Genomic DNA, 18,566 nt, shown 5'->3' with positions numbered 1-18,566 from the left:
TGGTAAAACAAACTTTTGGCCTATTTGTGGCTTATCATCACATCCAACCATCTTAAGATACTCAGCTAGTGGGGAATGCTCTCTTCCCTGGTGATAATAAAATAAAGATCAGAAGATGATGGCCAATTAGGACGATACCCACTCATTATAAAAGTAAAAAAGAGAGCACTTAAATTCTATAATCACCTAAAAGAAAGCAATCCAGACACGCTCCATAACATAGCCCTCGAAAACCTACAGGGTTGCCCCCTCAGTCAGCTGGCCCAGGGACTCTGTGCACAAACGGAAGCCCAACTACCAAACAGAAAACACTTTGGACCAAACCAGATTATAAGAAAACAAAAAGAAAGCTACCTAACACACTGGAAAGAGACAACCCAAAACCAAAGCAAAATGGAATGCTATCTGGCACTAAAAAGAGAATATACATTAGCAGAATATGAGCACAGTAAATGACCCAAAACTCAGGAAAGCCTTGACTAGGTACAGACTCAGCGAACACAGCCTTGCAATAGAGAAAGCCCGCCACAGACAGACCCCACTCCCAAGGGAAGACAGACTCTATGCACCCACTGCACACACAATGTGGTAGAAACAGAGCTACACTTTCTAACCACCTGCCCACTATACCAGACATCAGAGACACATACTTCCCACAGATTACACACACCCGAAGTGAGTTTGAAAACATGACCAATGATGAAAAACTCCCATACCTACTGGGAGAAATACAACAATGTTCAAACACAGCAGCAAGATTTGTGAACTGTTGCGACAAAAGAAGGCTAGAAACACAACCACCCTAAGGACTATAAACCATGGATTGACATCTAGACCTACTGCACATACAGTATGAAACAGAGCCGCTACCTTTAAATGCATTTTGAGAAAAAATAATGCTGTTATTTGTTCCAAAAGCTTTATACCCTGTATATATATATATAAATGTCACAATGCGACATAGCTCTGTTTACACAATGCTGTACCCCCTCCAACTGTATATATGTTCCCCATTTTCAACTGTTTTTATTTTATTTGTGACACTTGCTTTGGCAATGTAAACGTATGTTTTCTCATGCCAATAAAGCTCCTTTGAATTGAAAGGAGTAAGTGAAAATTGTCATTCTAAGATTTGGTCATTCTAAGATTTGTTTTAAATAATCATAATCATTTTATAATACCAGTAAGACTCCCTAATCGGGAGATAAGCGACCGTAGGTGGCTTATCTCCACAAATAGGGCAAAAATGTGTTTTTCCAAAATCTTCCTGGTCCGTGTTGATGACATGAGTGTAGACATGCTGTGTAGTGATATTTGTGATTTTAGGGCCAAAACTGTAGGAGCAGTGTCCAAAAATGTGTTTTAAAAATCGGCCTGAAGGTGGCGCTAGAATAGGGCCATGTGAGAAATGAGGGGTGGGGTCTCCGCGTTGCCTTGGCGGACGAATAGGTACCGGCCCCGGCTCTCCCGGACGCTCCTAGCCCGAGTTACGGCATTTTATGTGCGCTGCAGTGGCAGGGGGTCCTCCACTGGGGGCGCAACCACTTTTGCATCCGTTCTGGAGCACCAGGAGTCGGTGGTCCCCAGGAATTCCCCGTGAGCAGCCCCGTTGGGGTGGTCATTTGGTCATTTTTGCACATTTGGTCATTTTTTACATCTGGGGGTCCCCCAGGGACCTGGGGGTCCCTGGGGCTCCGGGGGTCCTTGGAGGTTGTAGTTTGGCAGGCAAGGAGTGTGTGTGTAAAATCTGGCATGGATCGGGTCAACGGGTGCGGAGATATAAGCAGGGAAAAAGTGTGACGTGTGACGTGTGAGCACATTTGGTCATTTTTGGACCCCCAGGTCCCTGGGGCTCCAGGGGTCTTTGGAGGTTGTAGTTTGGCAGTCAAGGAGTGTGTGTGCAAAATTTGGCATGGATGGGGGCAACGGTTGTGGAGATATGAGCAGGGCAAAAGTGTGACGGACGGACTGACTGACTGACTGACTGACTGACTCACTCACTCACCCACGGACAGCCTGTGGAGGTTTATAACCAGTAAGACTCCCTAATCGGGAGATAAGCGACCGTTGGTCGCTTATCTCCACAAATAGGCCAAAAGTTTGTTTTACCAATTATTACACTCTATGTGAACATTTACATCAACAAATCCCAAGTACAGGGCATCATCTGGGATACAATCCCTTTTATGCCCATATATGGAGATCCCTAACATAATCCCTTTCATGCCCATATATGGAGATCCCTAACAGAATCCCTTTTATGCCCATATATGGAGATCCCTAACAGCATCCCTTTTATGCCCATATATGGAGATCACTAACAGCTAACAGAATCCCTTTATGCCCATATATGGAGATCCCTAACAGAATCCCTTTTATGCCCATATATGGAGATCCCTAACAGAATCCCTTTTATGCCCATATATGGAGATCCCTAACAGAATCCCTTTTATGCCCAGTTGGTTGCTAGGGTAAAAAAACATGGTTGCTATGGTAAACAGTTGGTTGCTAGGGTAAACAGTTGGTTGCTAGGGTAAAACCATGGTTGCTAAGGTGGTTGCTAACGTACACTAACAGACCAGCAACAACAGACTGTTGCCACAGCAACGTACACAAAGGTTTGTGTACACATGTGGTGTGATGTCATACTGAAGATATATGACATCACACCGTACACAAACAAAGGTGTGACGTGTGACGTGTGACGTGTGACGGACGGACGGACGGACGGACGGACGGCCGGTGGAGGTTTTCATAGTAAACTGCTCCCTGACGGTCGCAATCATTGAGAAAAAGGAGTAAGTTAAATGCTTGTCATTTATTAGTTTGATTCAGAGCAGTAAGTTTGTTCAAACCATAGACTGTAGAAAAATATGGATGATGCGAAGCCATTGGTTTCTATGCAGCGCAAATGGCCCTTTCTACCCCTTGGAATGGTTGTTGCCATCATAGAATTGTAAAGGCATCAGAGATGCTATTATTGGCTGCCAACGGTCACATGCAACCACAGGGATACATGGGAGAATGTGGTCGGAGCCTCCCGAAATACAGCACACGAAGAAGTACACAGCCGGCTGGTATCAGTTTAGTTGGCCACGCCCCCCCCCCCCCCCCCCCCCCCCCCCCGCAACTTTATCATTTATTTTAAAATAAATTGGACCACATTTCGACAAAACGAATATGATTGTGATTGAAAGGCAATTTTTAACTAGCGATAGGAACCATACAGTATTCATGAAAATGTTAATTAAGGTTAGAAAACCAAAGTTGAAAATGAATGGGATCCAATGGAGCACAATTCTTTTTGCGATCGGCCGGGGGGGAAAACAGCGCAACTAGCGGCCAATCATAGGAAGTTTTATTTCCGTATTGGAGTCATATTAAATCGGCAGAACTATGCCCCTGGTTCAAACATGTCTCAGTTTCATTCAGAGCGTCACCTTTAAGAAATGGACACCTCGAGTCCGAGCCCACCCCCTCCTTGGCCCGCTCCCTCCTAGGCCCGCCCCGCCCCCTCCTAGGCCCGCCCCTACTGGGTTTCTGCGTACTGCAGTCGGAGGCAGCGTGAAATTGGCGAATATAGGACTTCAGTAAATGGTTAGGCTAATTAGCACATTTTCCAGTTAGACTACTTTGCAGATGTTAATTATAATATGGCAATAGGCCTACACACTGACGAACTTTAGCCCTATTTTATACGTGGGCTATTTGAGAATAGCCAATCTACAAGCTCACATTGTGTCGCGTTGAGAGCTTGTAGATCTGCTATTTTCAAACATTTTGTACTTTTACTTTTGGTACTTTTAAGTACATTTTGATGCCAAATCTTTCACACTACTCAATTTCATTTTGAATTCCAGACTTTTACTTGTAATGCATTTATTTCTATATTGCAGTATTGATACTTTTACTTAAGTAAAACATGTGAGTACTTTTTCCACCACTGCCTTCTGCTGTTATCAGATGAGTTTCTGATCCTTTTTTGTACTTTATCTGGATATGTTAATTTGTGTGTTTGTGAGACCTATTGTTTTTGTAATGTTTGTCCATTGTTGTAATAATGCTGCTTCTAGGCCAGGTTGTTTTGAAAAAATGTATGTTATATTTAAGCAAATAAAGAATGAACAACAAAATATGATCCAGATAATAATAGCAGATTGTGCAGGTGAGATACAATACAAATTAAAAGCTGGATAGCAGGCAGGTCTTCGTGTCGGCACTTTTGACCCATGCATGCGTTCGGGGAGACCTCCTCTGCCAAACCACACTCTCCGCTAAGCAGGAGAGGCGGCATTGCTACCGCTGCAGGCCGTTCAGTGCAGTGCTCAAAAAGGCCTCAAAAGGCACAATTTGTGAGCATGTAGATCTGCTATTTTCACAATTTCAGCCTCTAATATTTGACAATTTGGCCAATGTTAAATTTGTCATTTTAGAGGTATTAAAAGTCCTTGAATTGCACGGCCTGCAGCAGTTGCAATGCCGCCTCTCCCGCTTAGCGGAGAGTGTGGTGTGGCAGAGGAGGTCTCCCCGAACGCGTGCGTATGTCCAAAGTGCCGACACGAAGAGCCGCCTGCTCTCCAGCGCCCACTAGATTCGGAAAATGGCGCCTTTTGAGGCATTTTTGAGCACCTGGCTGCACTGGACGGCCTGCAGTAGTTGCAATGCCGCCTCTCCCGCTTAGCGGAGGGTGTGGTGTGACAGAGGAGGTCTCCCTGAACGCGTGCATGGGTCCAAAGTGCCGACACGAAGAGTTGTCTCCTGTCCAGTGTCCAATTTGTAAAGGCTATGCACTCTATTGAACAGCATTTATCCATTTATATATTTAAAACTTATATATATATTAAAACTTTTGTATTTCTACCCAAAAACATAATTATCATTGTGTATGTTCGTTTAAATGCTTAATCTATGTTTTGAATGTGCATATCATGGGTAAATTAATCGTTTTTCAAAACATTTCAATTGGCCGAGGGGTACTCTTATTCTGAAGAGATCGCCTTGTATTCGCCAGCTTATATTCGCCAGTTTCACATAGACGCAGTCGGACCCCTCTCACCTTTTTTGAAACTTGGCAGCCCTGGTGGAAGAGGTTTTTCTTTAATCCAGTAAGGCGTGGATATATCTACCTTGTGTTAGCAACGGCAGATAGAGCTTAGCTGCGCTAGGCTATTCAAGGCTAGTTTGCATGCAACCACTTGTTATGGGGGCGTGTGCTGCAGCACAGAGCACAGCAAGCACCCGCCGTGATAGGGCGCAGTGATCTTACTCGACACCAGAAATAGTACCATGTGACAGAGTGGTCAAAGTTGAACGAAACACGCTCTATGTGGTAGAAATATGTCAACAATAATAATGACGGCAGTTTTGTGGATTAGTTTATTATAACATTTAGGGCCAGCCAACTCAATGGGACTACTTCTTATGCAGCACAAAGTCTGACCACAGGAAATATTTAACCAATTCATGTCCTTCCAACAACTCCATTACTGGCAAATAGGGTTACCAACCGTCCTGTAAAATACGGGATCGTCCCTTTTTTGGAAACCAAAAGACGTGTCCCGTATTGAACTGATACGGGACGCTCTTTATCCCGTATTTGAAGATTGGGGGATAAATATGAATGACGGGATGATTTAATTGAGAAATGACAGCGATTCTGCCTGTCAGAGAGGCGTGATTATGGATCCAACTGGGAAAGATGGATGGAAACGGCAAAGAGCGCTCGTTTTCAGTTATTGTCCACGACATTGCAAGCGGCGCGAAGGCCAGCGGACCTTGGTCCTGCTCAGTGTTACCAGATGGGAAATGTTGAATTATCGTACCGGAGGCTCAGAATTATCGTATTTGACATGAAACTATCGTACACGGCCAAAAAAGAGAAATCACTCGCGTAAAAACGTAATTTCACCAAAAAATGCGTCTTTAGTGTAAGAAACGACCTCGTTTTAGACTCCTGCGTGACAAAAACGCATCAGATATGCTGTGTGGAGGCAGGCAACTTCTTGGAGCTTACACAAATAAAAGCCTGAAACTGGTCTGGAAAGGTGCAACCAGTGTTTTTAATGCCTCCAAGTACAGATCTAGGGTCAGATTGACTGATTTCCTGGCTTATTTTGAGAAGCCAAACCAGATCCCAGATCAGCAGCCAGGGAAAATAGTGAATTCACGCTCTTTTTGATGATATGCCGAAATTATCGTACATTTGGGCATTTTTGGAATTATTGATCGTACATCGTACAGAGGGTCAAATTATCGTACAAATACGATAATTATCGTACGTCTGGCAACACTGGTCCTGCTCTTCGCCCCCGAGCGCCGCAGGCGCGAGTGGCCGCGAAGAGCGGGCCAGGGGCCCAGGGCCGCGCGGCCGGCGGAGCGCCGCGCGAGTTACGAAGCCGTGGTGAATGCAATCGTTATATTTATGCCCAGGCCGTAAGGCCTGGGCAAGCGCACGATAAACGCCATGATAATTGGGTTTTGGTGCACCTCGCGCGGTCCAAGTGACTACAACGGAGCGCTCCCTACGTCCGGTTCAGCCAATCACAAGCTTCAAAAATGAGTCCGGGGCGTGGTTATCCATCTTTCCCAGTTGGATCCATAATCACGCGTCAGAGAGCTTCCACTCTGCTCTCCTCTGAGACAAGTGCTGCATCCCATTGCTGTGAGGGGTGCTGCGCTGTTTGTAAGCAGCTAATTGGCTTAACACAGTGTTGCTAAGACACAGTCTCCGCCCCCTACACAATCCCTTCCCATGGGCTGTAGGTTCAGTCCACAGTTGCCTGCGAGAGACAATACGGGAGTGTGTGCGAGCGAGCATGCGACAGTGCTCGGCTCAGAACATTGTTTAATGTCTTAAAAAAAAACGTGTGACAGAAGATTGTGTACAAGCAGAATACACATGAATCCATGATTGGTGATAGCCTAAACAACAAGGTGAAAAAGCAGGCAAGCAAGCAGAAAATCAGCCATCATGGGATGGTATTCCTGGGAGCACTACAGTAGTTTTGTCTGCCAACTAAAGCGACCCCAGACAGGATGGTATGTGAAATAACATAAGCATGCGTTGATTTTGTTTTTAAAACCCAATGGTTATTACTGTATGCCAATATGATTAAACTAGTGTTGGGTAACCAGAGAGTGGGCACATAAGAACCAGGTAGACCTAGGCTATATGTTTTGGAAAATGTAGAGAAATATAATATAGGACTACACTACAAAATAGGTTAGGTGGCCCAAAGACGCCCGAATTAATATTGTGAAAGGAAAAATATCATTTAATATAGGAAAATACCCGTTTTAGCCAACTTTATAACCGAAAATACCCGATTTTAATAGGTTAGGTGGCCCAAAGACACCCGAATTAATATTGTGAAAGGAAAAATATGATTTAATATAGGAAAATACCCATTTTAGCCAACTTTATAACAGAAAATACGCAGTAATGATTAGAGATGTCCCGTATTTGAAACTCTGGGAGTTGGCAACCCCCCACTGGCAAGTATTTCATACAGCTTAAAACTCAGTTACTGCCAATTAAATATGCCTTCTTTGGGTTCTCCCTGCCAGCCCTCTCCATAGACTTCCATGTAATTTATAGTGCACAGATCATGCACGCCCATGCACAGATCATGCACCATGTTTGTGCAGGCTGTTCACAGCTTTCAAACAAAAAAAACAGATTGGAAATCCGTTCAGGCATTCTTGAGATAATAGCCATTATGTTTTACATGTTATGTAAGCAAAGATGGCTGCCCTGTATGAAAGATGGGGTTGTATGGGGGTGGAACATGCAAAATCGCGATTGAAATCATGTTAACTAGATTTAATGGGGTCCAAAAATTTTTTTTTTTTTTTTTAACTCATCTGGTGCCGATCTTCGGCTTTATTTCAATCCAATACAATCTTTTTTTTATTAATTCACTTACCCCGAGCTGCTTGTAGAGTCGTGGGTGGTCCTGGCTCGCTAGCCGCTAGCCAGTTAGCCATTCTACTCTGTCCGACGATATATTCCATTAAAAATGGTTTAAAATACATTTTTGAGCTCCGCAATGTTCACCCGATGTTCGGCGCCGCTTCCGATGAGTACACGAGTGTGCCGATCCCGAAGTAGTTCGGCTTTATTTAATTAAATGAATAAAATGATAAGAGGCCTTCTGAAGCCTGGCTTGATTTTTGTAGCTACTAGCCGAAAGCTAACAACGTCCCGGCCGGCCGTAATTTGCGAACGCAATCGCCAATCTCCGCCTAATCCAATGAAGGACCGCATCTTTAAAGGCTTATATCTCTTTTTTGTGTTTTTGGAAAGCGGCGCGAGGTTTATTTACGGCGAAGTCGCACAAAAATGATCTTTTAGATGACAAAATGGGAATAGCCATTCTGTTAGCATCTTCATCCGGGACATTTCCATGCAGTGCATCAACGTGAGCACGTCAGGTCCTGGAAGCTGAAGTCCTGGAAGCTAAAGCGCTCGCCTATGAGAGATGCGCTGGCATTCTTTGGCCCCTAGAGGGCGCTGGCACGCAAAGAGTTAAATTAAAAAATCCAAAAAAAAAAATGTTTTTTTTTCTAAGTAAAAGTCGATTTAAGTCGTCTGGCAGGGAAGTCCATAGTGAGAAAGTTGATCTAAAAGTCGTTTGGCACTGTATGAGTTAAGTTAAAAAAAAAAATAATAGGCGAACAATCGGCCGGCTTTACACTGCCACTGAAATCTAGCCTGAATCAGATCTGAGTCACTTCAAAAGTAGAATCCGATTGTTTTAAAATAGTCTAAATCCAGACAGGTCACATTCATGTCACATGAAATCCGATTTTGAAAAACCACATCCAGAGGTGGTTTCAAATCCGATCCATATCGGATCTGAGGACATCTGACTCAGTCTGAAAGCAGCAACCACATCCACCCCATTGAGTTATATGCAAGTCACATGCAAGTCACATCAAACTGGCCAAGCGTCACTTGTGCTGCGCAACCCGAGCGCGGAGCCCCGACGTCAATACAGAGCGCGATTATTTACTATTTGATTACAGCGCATATTACAGCGCGCTGAGCACATGAGAAAAACAAGAGAGGAGAGAGAAAACACGTGAGCTAAAAAGATACAACCAGAGAGAAGAACGAAACACAAGAGTGAAGAAAAGGAGAGAAAAAGTTTTTGTTGTCGCTTGTCTGTTATGTCGCATTTCCTGAACACGTGATCAACTAGCGTCAACGTTGAGACGTAACGTCATAGAGCATCGCAGTTGAAGCCCCACCCCGTCCTCACTCTTGTGTCGGAAGCGTTTTCCGCACTCATTTCTTCCATAGACATTTCATAAAGTATTTATTTAAATGTTTTTAAGCCTTGGACAAAGCCAACTCGGCTGTAGAGGAATCGTGACAATATTCACATTTTTTTGAATGCAAAGATTAATTAGAAAGCTGAAAAAAGGGCAGGGTACAAGACTGTGTACATAATTATTTTTAAAATTGCGGAAACTACACTCCCAGAATGCATTGCGAATGTTGTTGTTGTTTCCTGAAATATAGCCCTTAAATCATGCTCAGTTTAGTTATCCAGGCCAGCATATGGCCTGAAATGTAGTGATTGTCATCTCTGTGGACGCTCTTATCGTCATCCTTAACATAGTGCATCATATTTGTAAAAGAAAGACGATCGCTCACGGAGTTCTGCTGAAGTGCAATAATCTGCCGGGCAGACAGGGGGCAGTAGCTACTTCCGCGGTAACCGCAAGATATGTGAAAGAAGAAGAAGCTAGACGAATCACAGACGTCGATTTCACGGGATGTACATGTTTAGCAGTATGGGAAATGCAGTTCTTCTCCGTGCAATCTTGATTAAAACTATTACTAAAACTAGTGATTGCATACATACTCGGGGGTTCTACAGGAGCATATAGAACCATTTTACAACCACCAGCCTAGTGGTAAGTGTACATTGAATTGCTATGACTTTGTGGCTGATAATGAAAAACCCTATGGTAAGAATGAATGGCGAGCTTGCTTCACTGCGATGCTCTATGACGCCTACGTCGTTACCACGGTAACCAAAGCAGATATGTAGACGCAGGGCAGCTTTGGGCTGACGCTGTTAAAATCAGTCAGAACGCAAAGATCAGATCTGTGTCACTTGCAAATGCAGTGTGAAAAGTCGGGCCAAAAGATCAGATTTGAGAACCAAATCGGATTTGGTCTGGATTTGACTGCAGTGTAAAGCCGGCCCAAGTAGCCTTACGGCCGGGTTACACCAGAAAACTCACTCATTTTTGAAGCTTGTGATTGGCTGAACCGGAGGTAGGGAGCGCTCCATTGTAGTCCCTTGGACCGCGGCAGAGGTGCAGCAAAACCTAAACCTAAACCTATCCTTAACTTTAACTCTAACCCTAACCCTAACCCTAACCCCAACTCTAACCCTAACCCTAACCCTAACCCTCACCCTAACCTTAACCTTAACCTCAGTAAAACTAAGTAAAAAAATACATTTTAAGTGTGCCTGCAGCTTGCTAAGTGTGTGCAACCTTGTGTAGCGGTTGGTGTTAGCATTAGCGTTAGATTAGCATTCGATTTTTTAACATTAGCATTTTTTGCATTAGCTTTAACATTATCGACTGAACGACAAACGGTTCATGAGATATAGAGGCACTTCCTGTTTGGCGAAGGGCACTTCCTGTTTGGCGAAGGAAGCACCAATTAAGGTTAAGGACTCTTAATCAAGTCATATGACACCACCCACACGTCTGTACGACAAACGGTTCATGAGATATAGGGTCACTTCCTGTTTGGTGAGGGGCACTTCCTGTTTGGCCAAATAGGCCCCAATTAAGGTTAAGGACTTTTAATCAAGTCATATGGTGCCACCCACGCGTCTGTAAGACAAACGGTTCATGAGATATAGGGTCACTTCCTGTTTGGTGAGGGGCACTTCCTGTTTGGCCAAATAGGCCCCTATTAAGGTTAAGGACTCTTAATCAAGTCATTTGACGCCTCCCACAAGTCTGTACGACAAACGGTTCATGAGATATAGGGTCACTTCCTGTTTGGTGAGGGGCACTTCCTGTTTGGCGAAATAGGCCCCAATTAAGATTAAGGACTCTTAATCAAGTCATTTGACGCCTCCCACAAGTCTGTACGACAGACGGTTCATGAGATATAGGGTCACTTCCTGTTTGGTGAGGGGCACTTCCTGTTTGGCGAAATAGGCCCCAATTAAGGTTAAGGACTCTTAATCAAGTCATTTGACGCCACCAACGTGTCTGTACGACAGACGGTTCATGAGATATAGGGTCACTTCCTGTTTGGTGAGGGGCACTTCCTGTTTGGCGAAATAGGCCCCAATTAAGGTTAAGGACTCTTAATCAAGTCATTTGACGCCACCAACGTGTCTGTACGACAAACGGTTCATGAGATGTAGAGGCACTTCCTGTTTGGCGAAGTGCACTTCCTGTTACAGAGGGGGCGGGGCTTAATCAATTACAGCTCATCCCTATTGGCCGGAAAAGGACCAAAGTTGTGTGTGCATTTTAAAGTTTAAATCATGTTGCTAGGCAAAAGTATGGCAGAGTTATTTGGCGCCAAAGTTTCTGGGTTTTTTTCGGAGTCCCCCATTCAAAGTCAATGGAGGTTTTTGCGCATAGTTTTTTACGAATTACGTTGCCATGGTAACGCGGATCGGAAAGAAAAGTAATAGCACACCATTTCCGGCCGAGCCGCACATTTTGATGTATATATTGCGGGGGTGGTGTAAATCGTGCGGCAGTTATTACGTGCCGAAATTTCCCCCATTCTAAGTCAATGGGGTTTTTGGGCATCGTATTTTGCGAATTACGTTGCCATGGTAACGCGGATCGGAAAGAAAAGTAATAGCACCCCATTCCCGGCCGAGCTGCACGTTTTGATGTATGTATTGCAGCGGTGGCGTAAATCGTGTGGCAGTTATTACGTGCCGAAATTTGTGGGATCGTCATTATTATTATTTACTAACTAAGTATGGCGGATTACAATAAGTGTTTTGTCATTGCATTGCATGGCAGGCACACTTAACTAACTGGTGAGTAGCTAACCTGCCGACACTGTTGAAAACGAGCGCTCCTTCCCTTAGCAAGCCTAGAGTTTCTAAGTGAAAAGGCTTGGTGTAGGCCGTAGTTTCTAGTCAACGCAAGGAGTCTGAATGGATAGCGATAAACTAGAAAACAAAATTTCTACGAAATTTTAAGTGTGCCTGCAGCTCGCTAAGTGTGTGCAACCTTGTATAGCAGTTGGTGTTAGCATTAGCATTTTGCATTAACATTAAAATCATTATTAGAATTTTTTACATCAGCATTTTTATCATTAGCTTTAACATTAACATTTTTTAGCATTAGCATTATCATTAATTTTTTTCCTTAGCATTTGTTTACATTAACATTTGTTTGTGTTAGCATTTGCATGTGTTAGCATAGCATTAGCATGTGTTAGCATTAGCATGTTTAGCATGTGTTAGCATTAGCATTAGCATTTGTTAGCATTAGCATGTGTTAGCATTAGCATTTGTTAGCATTAGTATTTGTTAGCATTAGCATTTGTTAACATTAGCATTTGCATTTGTTAGCATTAGCATGTGTTAGCATTAGCATTTGTTAGCATTAGCATTTGTTAGCATTAGCATGTGTTAACATTAGCATTAGCATTTGTTAACATTAGCATGTGTTAGCATTATCATTTGTTAGCATTAGTATTTGTTAGTAATAGCATTTGTTAACATTAGCATTAGCATTTGTTAACATTAGCATTTGTTAGCATTAGCATTTGTTAGCATTAGCATTTGTTAACATTAGCATTTGTTAGCATTAGCATTTGTGAGCATTAGCATTTGTTAGCATTAGCATTTGTTAGCATTAGCATGTGTTATTTGTTAGCATTAGTATTTGTTAGCATTAGCATTTGTTAACATTAGCATTAGCATTTGTTAACATTAGCATTTGTTAGCATTAGCATGTGTTAGCATTAGCATTTGTTAGCATTAGCATTTGTTAGCATTAGCATTAGCGGTTAGCCGTTGGGACTGTGGGACCACCCACCGTGTTTGTGACCAGTAACGTGTTGGGAAGTGGAGACATGGCTGTTTAAAGCCCAGCAAATAGGAAGGCAGAGGGGGCGGGGCTTAAGCATTTACAGATAGTTCCTATTTGCCATGTAAGTACACACAGCGAGTTTCGAGACGGTACCATGCTGCAAACTGGAGATAAAGCTGTTTAAAGCTAAGCCAATAGGATGATAGGGGCGGGGCTTAAGAGGGGGTGGGGCTTAAGTAATAAGTCCCTATTGGCCGTTTAAGTCCAGACACCAAGTTTCAAGACGGTACCATGCTGTGAACTGGAGTAGTGGCTGTTTAACCCAGCCACTAGGAATACAGAGGGGGCGGGGCTTAATCAATTACAGCTCATCCCTATTGGCTGGAAAAAGACCAAAGTTGTGTGTGCATTTTAAAGTTGCTAGGCAAAAGTATGGCAGAGTTATGTGGCGCCAAAGTTTCTGGGTTTTTTTCGGAGTCCCCCATTCAAAGTCAATGGGGGTTTTTTGCGCATAGTTTTTTACGAATTACGTTGCCATGGTAACGCGGATCGGAAAGAAAAGTAATAGCACACCATTCCCGGCCGAGCCGCACATTTTGATGTATATATTGCAGGGGTGGCGTAAATCGTGCAGCAGTTATTACGTGCCGAAATTTCCCCCATTCTAAGTCAATGGGGTTTTTGGGCGTAGTTTTTTGCGAATTACGTCGCAATGGTAACGCGGATCGGAAAGAAAAGTAATAGCACCCCATTCCCGGCCGAGCCGCACGTTTTGATGTATATATTGCGGCGGTGGCGTAAATTGTGCGGCAGTTACAGGCTTGTCAACTCTCCTGGATTTCCCAGGAGTCTCCTGGATTTTGAACCCCTCTCCTGGGAGTCTCCTGGATTGGCAAATCTCCTGGATTTCTCCTGGATTTTGTATAAAACTCCAAAAATTCACCAGAACACAGGAAATGACATCTACTATGTTAAAAAGAAATCTGGGGGAGGACCCCCACACCCCCCGCTTTAGGGGTGGGGGCAATGCATGCAAGAAAGATCATACAGATATTCACTTAAGTAATGACTTAAAGATGATAAATCATTATTGTGGGCTCGCCTGGAAGGCGAGCACACGTATGTTATCTTCATTATTTATAGTCAGTCAGTCAGTATCCTCAAAACTTTGGCGCGATTCATCTCTTAAACGCTTACACCTTTCAACACCATTCAAATTTTTATGTGTTCAGCTTACTGAGGACACGTGTGCTTGTACTTTTGGTTTTGAAATGTTTTGTAGTATAAATATAAAAAAATAAAAATGTTTAACTTTAAGCACCCAATGCATTTCCAATGGGTTTAGTGAGTGGGGACAGAGTGGAGAGAAGGATAATAGACCCATGTTTATGTTAAGGCGCTGTGGCTGCAGTGTTCACACTTCAGATATGCTATCTATATCATTGCGTTCACACAGGTCTGCTCTCTGATTTGATCCAAATGTCTAAGCTGTGTGATGTATAAAACTATAGTTATAGTTAAAACTATAAATAAATGTCCCTCTCCACTCTACTGATTACACAGCTGTGATCAAGAATCAAGTCCGGGCGATGGGATGTAAATCCCATAGCCATATATCCTAGAGCCCGCAGGGACAGTCAGCCATATTAGTGGTTGTTGTTGGTTGTCAGGGAGATATCAAAACCAATGCATTTCCAAGTCAGATCCACAAACACAATAAAAGCCATGCTCCACTCCTCAGTCTGGAGTGGCCACATAGAAGAACGCCTTGGTTATAGACATAGTGGAGGACAGATGTGATCTGGGATTGTTAGCCTACAGTATATGCACTCAATATACTCCACTACAGTTGGAGTCCATTTGACAGTTGCTGGTTCCCAAACCCAGAATCAAAAATGTAGATCTAGAACACATAGAATATGTACAGTACAGTAAGGTTCAGTAGAGTACAGTAAAAGTACAGTAAGGTTCAGTAGAGTACAGTAAAGTACAGTAAGGTACAGAAAGGTACAGTACAGAAAGGTACAGTAGAGTACAGTACAGTAAGGTACAGTAAAGTACAATACAGTACAGTAAGGTACAGTAGAGTACAGTAAAGTACAATAAAGTACAGTAAAGTAGAATAAAGTACAGTAAGGTACAGTGGAGTACAGTAAAGTACAGTAGAGTACAGTAAAGTACAGTAAAGTACAATATAGTAAGGTACAGTAGAGTACAGTACAGTAAGGTACAGTACGGTACAGTAGAGTACAGTATAGTATAGTACAGTAAGGTACAGTACAGTACAGTACAGTAAGGTACAGTAGAGTACAGTACAGTAAGGTACAGTAGAGTACAGTAAAGTACAGTAAGTTACAGTAGAATACAGTAAAGTACAGTACAGTAGAGTACAGTAAAGTACAGTAAGTTACAGTACAGTACAGTACAGTACAGTACAGTACAGTACAGTAAGGTGCAGTACAGTATAGTAAGGTACAGTACAATACTGTAAGGTACTGTACCTTACAGTACCTTAAAGTATCCTATTTGTTGGGTTGGAAGCGAGCCCACACTGTTTCGAAGGAACAGTATTTCTAGTTTAAGATGTCCTTTTGCTTCAGTCATCAAATCTGTACACCAACATTTGGCATTTTAAGGCTGAAATTGTACCCATGCTTGTAAAGCAAGCCTGATAAAAGTATCAAACATGCACAAAATTCACCAGAACACAGGAGATTCAATCTACTATGTTAAAAATGTTCTGGGGAGGACCCGCTTTAGGGGTGGGGGCAATGCATGCAATATCATTAGATATTCACTTAAGTAATGACTTACAGATGAGACGTCATTATTAAAGATGTCTTACTTTGCTTCTGTCATCAGATCTGTACACCTACATTTGGCATATTAGGCTGCAATTGTAGGCCTACACTAGCTCTGGTCCATCGCTTTCACCTCCCGCATTTCTCCCGGTGAAGCTCTGACAGACCCGTCGGGAAACGCATGGACTCGAGATTGTCGGCCCCGCCGAGCGCTCAATACTAGTGAAAATAAACAAAACCGTTTCACTACTCACCAAACCAAAGGTAGTTTTGCGTTGTTGAAAGTCTATTCTCCGCGGTGGTAAACCTCTCAGCACCCCACCTACTCTGTAAAATACATTATTTTTGTCATGAAATAAAACGCACACACCTCAGGCCACCTAGCGGCCACCGCAGATACAATGGTTCACAACCCGGAAATAAGCGGCGGTCGAGTTGGATGCACTTTATTTCATGCCAAAAATAATGTATTTTACAGAGTAGGTGGGGTGCTGAGGGGTTCACCACCGCGGAGAATAGACTTTCAACAGCGCAAAACGACCTTTGGTTTGGTGAGTAGTGAAACGGTTTTGTTTATTTTCACTAGTATTGAGCGCTCGGCGGGGCCGACAATCTCGAGTCCATGCGTTTCCCGACGGGTCTGTCAGAGCTTCACCGGGAGCAATGCGGGAGGTGAAAGCGATGGACCAGAGCTAGGCCTACACGTGCTAGTAAAGTAAGCCTGATAAATGTATCAAACATGCACAAAATTCAACAGAACACAGGAAAATATATCTATTAATACGTTTTGGGGAGAGGACCCCCCAGACCCCGGTTGGGGAGTTCCGCGCACTCCCCAAAAATAAATCTCCTGGATTCTGACAGTCCAATGTTGACAACCCTGGGCAGTATTACGTGCCGAAATTTGCAAGAACATTACCGACCGACCGACTTAAGTATGGCGGATTACAATAAGTGTTTTGCCATTGCATTGCATGGCAGGCACACTTAAAAAAAGTTGCAGTCTGCTTTGTACTTACAGTCTTTAATACATCAGCTCCCTGCCCTCGGTCTCCTTCGAGTGTGTAATGAATGGCAATGTCCACACAAGAGATATAATCCAAATAGAAAGGCTTTACTTAAACTTCAGGCAGAGCAGGAAGTCCCCCCAGGAATCCGCGATCACAGAATTTTTCGCGGAACTCGCGACCACCCGCGGATTTCACGGCCCTTCGCGGACTTTTCTGACGGCCGCGGAATAACAGTCGCGAGTGGCAGCAGCGCGGCGGGAGTAGTTATTACTACTATTATAAAACGATGTGTACACGGTCTGGTCAGTGGCCACCTCATACAGAGTAGTTATTACTACTATTATAAAACGATTTGTACATGGTTTGATCAGTGGCCACCTCATATAGAGCTTAGCTTCCCTCCTGCTAGCACTGACGCTGTATTGGTCCGGTCCCACATTCGTTCCAATCCTGACAGAAACTGTGTCCTGAACTATAGTTCCTCTCTATGCCTCTATGGTCCTGGCAATAACAATGCTAATGCAGAAGAGAATAAATAGATTATACACCCATATTAGGTAGTAGGTAGGCTATCCTCTAAAATGTGGTTACTATGGGCATGGTTTGGATGACAATATAGTCTTTGCAACAGAAAGTAATTATTAAAAACAATAGCAATTAAAAAATAATAGATTTAATATTAGATTTTTATTCTCAAAAATGATTATTTGATTATTCTAACCACTAATTACAATTAATTGTAGCTATTTCATGAAGGGTTTTACTTTATTGTTAGAACTATATCATTTTCTGCTTGATAACTGGTCATTTCAGGTTGTTTTTTAATGTCCACGGAATCAAGAAATGTTCTCCGCAGAATTCCGCAGAATCAGGATTGTTCTCCGCGGAATCAAGACTTTTTCTCCGCGGATTCCTGGGGGGACTAAGGAATAACAACAACAGTGGAGTGTGTATATACAGACTACAGAGTGGCGCGTAATGCATAAGAGTACAACTTCCTGACGCTTTGCGTCAGTGTCGTGATGTTCTTAAAGGCACACTCACTATGTATCTGTATAGAACACTAACATAATATAGCATATATGACAGAGTGTATTCAATCCGAGAAATAAATCGGGAAATAGTTTTATTGGTTCTATTTCGGTTAGTTTTATCCTTTTTTCTTCTTTTTTTTCGAGCAACGAGCAGCGCATGTGAAAGTGAAGTGGTTTTTCAGGGCAATTTTAACTTAACTGTTAAGTTAAAATTGCCCTGAAAAACCACTTACAGGCAGCAGCCATTCGCAACTGGTAAACAGAAACTAACCTAGCCCAACCCTACCCTCCCCTGCCCCTTCTTTGTATATACTTACTGTTTGTTTTGAATTACTGTTTTCCTTTTTTTTGTTCTCTCATTTTTATTTTTATTTACATATCTACTGCATAGTACTGTGTTCTATTCGTCTGTCATTCAATGTTATATGAGATACTTTAATGGTTTCCTGTGGAAATAAGCTTAGTCTTTTCATGGATCTCCTTTTAGTAGACCTTGTACCAGTGAACTGTACCGTCATGAAACTGTACCTTTTCCTATGCAAACCTCTAACTAGAAAAGAAAATTTCTAAGAAATTTTAAGTGTGCCTGCAGCTCACTAAGTATGTGCAACCTTGTATAGCAGTTGGTGTTAGCATTAGCATTTGTTAGCATTAGCATTATCATGTGTTAGCAT

Source organism: Nannobrachium achirus (genome assembly GCF_963921795.1).
Source record: "Nannobrachium achirus genome assembly, chromosome: 14".
Taxonomy (NCBI): Eukaryota; Metazoa; Chordata; class Actinopteri; order Myctophiformes; family Myctophidae; genus Nannobrachium; species Nannobrachium achirus.
The sequence above is the reverse complement of the archived record's forward strand: the minus strand, read 5'-3'. Positions refer to the sequence as shown.